The sequence below is a fragment of the Octopus bimaculoides genome, chromosome 4, assembly GCF_001194135.2.
Source record: "Octopus bimaculoides isolate UCB-OBI-ISO-001 chromosome 4, ASM119413v2, whole genome shotgun sequence".
NCBI classification, from domain to species: Eukaryota; Metazoa; Mollusca; class Cephalopoda; order Octopoda; family Octopodidae; genus Octopus; species Octopus bimaculoides.
In genome coordinates this window covers 65,864,131-65,871,660 of record NC_068984.1, presented here as the reverse complement: position 1 = coordinate 65,871,660, position 7,530 = coordinate 65,864,131, and the positions used below count along the sequence as shown (strand labels likewise).

General features: G+C 29.8%; 1 long non-coding RNA gene across 1 annotated transcript in view; it reads left to right on the top strand.

The window, feature by feature from the left end:
- The window catches only part of LOC128247591 (uncharacterized), a 291,898-nt gene that overhangs the window by 36,162 nt on the left and 248,206 nt on the right, over positions 1-7,530 (top strand). The window lies entirely within an intron of this gene.

Here is a 7,530-nt window from a genome sequence, read left to right as displayed (position 1 = left end):
ATATATATTTCTTATAAATATTCTAGTTAATTGAGAAATTAAAATCACACCAACTAAAATAGAATCAACATTTTGTTATTTATTTTGATTTATATTTGAAATTCTTTTAATCACAACTACAAAAATATGTATAAAATTTTATACAAACTGAAATGTGATCTAATTTTTGCTTAAAATTGCAAGAGTAATTTGTATAGAATCACAGAATTTATATTTTGCATGTTAATAAATTTTAATGAAAATTCTTATATTATAACCACGAGAGAGACAAGCAGAATGATACACATGTGTGTTTGTGTTTGTATGTGTGTGTTTGTGTGTTCCCATAAATAAAACATAATTATTACATTTGATGAAAAGCAAACATATTTTTTATCTGTGTTTATACATGATACATACATTAGTATGACATATATGAAAATATTGATATTCTTCCACACATAGCTAGGTAATACATACATATACGTTTTCTCTTGTATACATGTCACTATAGCCAGGACTTAGAAAAAGTTTGTGTATTTAATCTAGGTTCAATACATAAATGTATTTAATATAGATGCCATAAAGCTCATAACAAAATGCAATCAAAAGTATCTTCTATGTATATATCACCATAAAATTTAAATCCCTAAAAACATGTAGACTTAATTTGGATATGTAACCTATTATAACAACAATGTCATTGTTTGCTTCATTTTACCCTTGATTTAGTAACCTATGATGAAAATGCTTTCCTGCTGTAGCCATTCCATTTTGTTTTTAGCATAGTATTTAGTACTACATTATACAGTGTGTTCTTTCATAACAGAGTAATGTAGTCAGAATGGATTTTGGTTCTTGTTTTTTGAAAGTCATGTGACACATGGGCCTCACTGAGGAAATTACAAGGAAGCAGGAGTTGTGATGATTTGCTGTTCTTGAAAAGATACATCAAGCTAAGTAAAATCACTATCACCCATACATACAGGCATGTTCTTTGCAAGTGCCAGTACTATGTAAAATGCACTTGGGCTGGTGCCATGTAAAGTACACTCCTGCTGCTGCTATGTGAATGCACTCATGCTAGTGGCACATAAAAAGCACCCAGCTCATTCTATAAAGCGGGTGGCATTAAGAAGGGTATTCAGTTGTAGATACCATGCCAAAACAGACAATTGGAGTCTGAACAGTTCTCCAGCTGGCCAGCCCCTGTCAAACCGTCCAACGTATTTCAGCATGGAAAACAGATATCAAATGAGGATGATGTAACTATGTAAAGACTGTGATTGATACTATCTTTCACTTAAGCCCTACACTCCATATGCATCATTGGACTTTGATAACTTTTCTCTCCAGTACTTGATTCTAGGCTATAAAGCCTTCCTCTCCCATGTCCTTGTTAGTTTTGAATTGTCATTAATGCTTGGGTAATCTTGCTCTTCTCTTGGTAGGTGGGTGATTGTTGGTCCTATGTAAATTCACTTTTATCATATTAGGCTGGCCCTATGCAAACCCAAACCCATATATTGCACATTAATCTGGCCTTTATCCTTTGATCTAACCAGCATGATATGCAGTTGTACACAAACTACATATCACAACAAGGACTAGATTTTGTGGTGGCTGCCCTTGATACAGTCACCCCCATTGTCTCCCACTCTGTATCCTTACTTTAAGGTGAAATTCTTTATTATTAATATAGAGTTTTTGTTTCCTTTCCTAATAGTTAAATTTTGTAATGTTTGAAGGTAATTTACTGAATTGTTCTCGCCAGGTTGAAGTCCGTATATTTTCAGGTTGAGAAGGTTTATAGTGTGTGATATAACCTCTCTGGATAATATTTGTAGCATAAAAATATGAAATGACATCAAGCAATAATAAGAATCAATCCAAAAATCTAAAGTATTTACCAGTCCTAAGTTGTATCTCTTTTAATTATTTTTTAGCCCCACACCAGCTATGATCAAGTAGACCAATAATTAAAAATATTCTACCCATGACTATCTTGTTTTTTTCTTTGTATCTAGTTCTCCATTATCCAATGTGCACATGGTTATAAGATGATTTTACTCTAGCATTCTTCATATTTACTTTTATACTAATTTTAATATGTAATCAACAAGTCTTATCAGAGACCATTAGGTATGTGAATAGAAGCAACTCCATATGAGAATAGAAACCAAATTTTTTCCAGTACAAGGAAGTTCATTTTAGAAACTATGTGATGATGATATTTCTTGAGTGCAAAAGAGACAGCTGAAACATTAGTAAATGTGTATCTGAATGAAGGATGCAAATCAATGTTTTAAAAAATCAAAACCAAAACAAAATATCACCTTTCCTTAGATTAAATGGCTCACTCCTGAAGTTTGTTAAAAACAAACTGATTGAATCTTTATTCACTCTTCCACAATTAATGATTAATGCACCTTTTTCATATTGTATGAGCCTCTAATGAATGTTTGAGTTAAAATTATTTTCATTTCATTTAAATATTTGGACTGAAACATTTAATTATTCCTTTCACACAAGCTCTTTGTATTACAACAATCCAAGTTATTTTGTCTTCTTAAAATGTTTTATGAAATTTCTGGAATTGTTTTTTCAGAAGTAATTAAAAATGTAATTTGCAGTTGGTTGTAAATCGGGATAACAACTAAAGTCTGAGATTATAGCATTTGAATATAGATTATGACCTTCAACTGATACACTGAACATTTCTCTTCACCTTAAATGACTTGAATTTGTTTTAACCTTTTACAACCAAAAATAGTATTTTACAGAAGCTAAACTATCTAACAAGTGTTTATTAGATTTTTTCAATATCCAATTAAATTTATCATCTTATTGATGTATAGATTAATTAGATGCTTTAGCCATTACGTATGCCCAAGTATTATCACGGTTTTGTATTTTAAGGAATAAGGCGACTGTTAAACACATTCTCATTGAAAATGTATTTACACAGCGCAATTTGATATTATAATATTGAACAAATACACCCAAATAATGGGCTTTAAATTGTTTGTTAGCACTGTTGGGAAAATACAGCAAAATAGCAGTAATTAACAAGAGTTAAAATAGCAGAAGTAATTTACATTATCAAGGAAAATGGTTAACATATGTATAATTTGTTTTTAGAATGTGAATATAAATTCATTGTAATGAGGGAAGCTGATATTTTTAAATGGGTTTATGTTGCAGGTGAAGAAAAATTATTGCAGCACAACAAATCCGTTTCCTCTTTCTAACTTTACAATGTTCTCTTTTCATTCTATTGAAATGTTTTTGAAATGTTGCTAACCATTGTTACTCTATCTGAATAAACTAAATAAGAGTAAAATTGTCACTACAAAATTGGAGTTCAAATATTTGAGATTCTCATAAATAAAAGATTCAGATTACTTCATTGTTTAATAACAACTATGTTAAAAGGTTTTGATAAATTAAAAAATAAACAATGTTCATCTTAGATACTCCAACTCTATTTTTTTCAATTTCTCAGTTTTAGAATTAATATTTTGTTATAAGTAAAACAAATAAAAACTAAAACAGATAATACTTCACAACTAGTTGAATGCTCATTTTTTGCTCTTATAAATAGAAAGGGCTTGAAGGATCATTTCCAATGAGGTTCTTAGCTTAAAAATCATTTTAAAAAATTTCATTATATATATATATATATTGAATTTTTTTTTTTACCTGCATGCTCAAATAAAATGTTTTTTCTTGTATTTTTTCTTTCATATAACTATTAATTAGCAGCATACAAAAAAAAAAAAAACCCCAAAAAACAGCCTGAAGTAATATAGTATTTATTCAATAATGTTTCCTCTTTTAAGAAGCATAATTTGTAAAGGCTTCTTGAAATTGAATGAGATTGCAGCTGCAGTGTGTCCATGTAAGCTTAAAATTGAATTTTAAGAAGAATTATCATTTAGAATTTTGACTATTTGTAGGAACAAGTTAATAATTTGTCTTAACATTTAAGGTAGTAGCTCAAATACTTTTACGTTGCTCAGAATTGATATTAAATTTGGAGGTTTCTTCATTTGGCTCATTTTTACATTATTGATTCATGCATAACATGATTACTTCACCATTTGAGTGTTCCCAAAGCATGGCTTGAACATTGATTTAATTTGTTTAAATGAAAGTATATCAAGAGCTTAAATTTAGTGAAATCTTTCATCACAAAATGTTACTTTGCTTCATCAGATTTTATCTAACTGTACTTCATAACAGTTAATTTGGCAGTTTGCACGTGGTTCATCTCTGACCTGCCATTATAATAAAGCTTTTAAAATTTTAGGCTAAGTGTATTATAAAAGGAAATGACTTGGTTGAGGATGGTCTTGTAAATTTCTATTTCTTGTTGCAATAAACATTATTTATAAAATGTGGATAATCTACAGCCTATCATTTATTAATTATGGCTTACATTTTGTTTGGTAAAACTGGATTACTTTCACATCTTCTATACTCTGCTTGTTTAAGTTATAAGACTGCAGCCATGCTGGGGCACCATCTTGAAGGGTTTTTGTCAAATGAATTGGCTCCAGTATTTATTTTTTTAAAGCTTGTTACTTATTCTGTCAATCTCTTACCAGACTGCTAAGTTACAAGAATGTAAACATACTAACACTGGTTGTCAAGTTGTGTTAGTGGACACACACAAACACACACACTCACACATGACTGTATTCTTTCAGTTTCCCTCTACCAAATTCATTTGCAAGGCATTGGTTGGCCTGCAGCTATAGTAAAAGACATTTTCTCAAGGTGCCATGCAGTGGAATAGAACCAGAACCATGTGGCTGTGAAGCAAACTTCTTACCACGCAATTCACTGTCATGCCTGCACCTATAAACCACACCTGTGCCAATATATACATTATACTTTGTAAAATAGTTCCTGAAGAAATGAATAAAGTTATCAGTACATCAGTACATTAAATAAAGAAAATGTTTTCATTATATTTGTCATTTCAAGAGCATTAATAAAGTTATTTAAATATATATTTGAAATTACAACAGAAACTCTACTCTAGTACAATAATTTCAGTAATTACTTTCAAGTGTAAATATTTTCAGGAATCTTGTCTGTTAAGAATTTTTATTTGCAATTACATTGTTGATTCTATTTTTTATCATTGGGTGTTTTTAAATGAAAAGAAATTAAAATAATTAATGTTTAAACTAAAAAAGTTAGTGACAAGAATTAAAAACAGTATTAACTAATATTTTAGAAACCCTTTTCAACCATAATAACACTGAACAAGTATAATTTATTGTCTAAAATTTGTGTAAAAATCTGTGTGTGTGTGTTTGCATATAAATATTTAAGTGTATATTTGTATGTCCTTATATGAGCGCTAACATACATATTGTCAAGTCACCATGGAGAATAAAAGATTTCTCGTCATTATAAGAATCTCACACCAGTGTTAAAACTAGCAATGTAGATATTGCCTTCATCTCTGAATTCTAGTAAATCTCACTGTAATTCTGAAATAAATCTAAAGGTGGTTCCCTCAAGACCTGTATCTCTTAAGTCTTTAATATTCATTGAAAGTGATTGTTTGCTGTAGAAAATTTTTATCAACTGGAAAATTGCATGCATTATTTTGTGTATGATGAATTTGGGATTTCTTCAATTTCCATGATAAAATCCTTGATTTTCTCAAATTAATCTCGTTCCATCACACTGATATTATTTATAGAGACACCAGCAATTTCTTAGCAATTCTTCATAACTTCATTCATTAAAACACCTATCTCACAAAGCTTATTATATAATCAATGATATTCTAACTGATAACAGTGATTTATGAACCAATATTTAGGCGAGGCTAAGATATTATAGAACTGTCAGTAGTGATCAGAGCAACCTATTGTTTGTAATAACATATAGCAGAAATTAACTTGAGTGTTTACAAATTTATCAATGTTTGTATCCATAAAAAAACTAGCAAGCCAATCATGTAAATGTCATAACATTTTGTATACAAATGACATAAATCTGATGATTTCCTATTACTAGTTTCTTGGGTGCATGTCCTGAATTGCTAATCACACCTGAGTTATTTTCACACATAAGCATGCAAAACAAGTTTCTCTTACAGTGACACCAACGATGTAGCTAGATATAGAATTTCTTGACATTAGCAAATTAGAAAATCAACGGAAACACATATGACAAAAGAGAATTTTACAGATCCTATTTTATTGAATTGTGACCCTCAGGTCATGAAATGGTTGTTGAGAAGTGAAAAACTCACTTCATAGAGGAAATTGAAAATCACTGGAATTTTGCAAAGAAACTTGTGTCTTTATGCAAAAAAATAATAAAATTTTAAAAAATGACAGTATAACAAAGAATTCTTGTTAGATGAAAGGAGAGTGTATTCTTCTATGCATTAACATGTTATCATCTTTTCCTTATGTTTAAGATGATCCAACATTTCTTCATGACTGAAAAAAATTTAGTCTCAGGCAAGATTGTATTAGTCTTAAATTATTTGTATTTACTTATTGTGTTTCCATTATTTTAATGAAGGCGTCGAGTGTGTTTACATATCTTCTAGGTTTAGACATTATATTGTCCAAGAATGGAATACAATCATTAGGATAACATCTTTCTTAGGAGAGAGAGAGAGAGAGAGAGAAACTAACAGATGGAGAAAATGTTGTGTTGAATCCCTTCTTAGAAGTCATGGATATTTGAGAACATATACATAATTATGTAAAAAGTGCCTTGCAAACTCATATTAATAACCTTGTCATGGATCTTTGCCCAATAGAATCAAAAGGGTTCTGTCATGACATGCCATACACCAATTTTCTCTATTTGTGATGATTACATTCCAAAACTTGGGTCTCCACTAATGATTTGCTTGTCCATTCCTTAATGTTGCCCATCCATCTTTTACTTTACGTTCTCCACCTTTCCTGCCTTCTGTGAGTTCTTGAAGAATGGTTATTGTGAGGACATTAGATCTTGTTACATAGCCATGCCATCTTAACTTTCTGTCCTTAGATACTTTGAGAAACCTTTGATGGAGGTCCGCTATGATGATGGATGATTTTGTAAACCTGCTTGTTTATTATGTGATCCAAAATTGTGTACACATTAATGAAAACAGAATGGTATGACAAAATATAAAACAATAGTATAAATTAGTAAAATTTAAAATTGAGTAAAGGTATACACTTCTTATATATTTACATAGTACTGATTTCAAATTTTTAATCTATTGATTCATCATTTGATGAATTATGTCTAAATGCAGAAAACCTCTCAAGTTTCTTAATATTTTCAATCAACCAAGTTATGAAATTGTAATCTCTCTATCACATACATTTCCACACATAAATGTAAATTGAATCAAACAATGCCAAAGATTCTTTTAGGGTAAGCTGCATTGCAAATGGAGATATCAAAGTGAAAAGCTAATAGTGTTTGCATGAGCAAAGAAGTTTTATAATTTCATGCTGAAAGGATTTCATCAAAGTATATATATATATATATATATATATATATATATATATA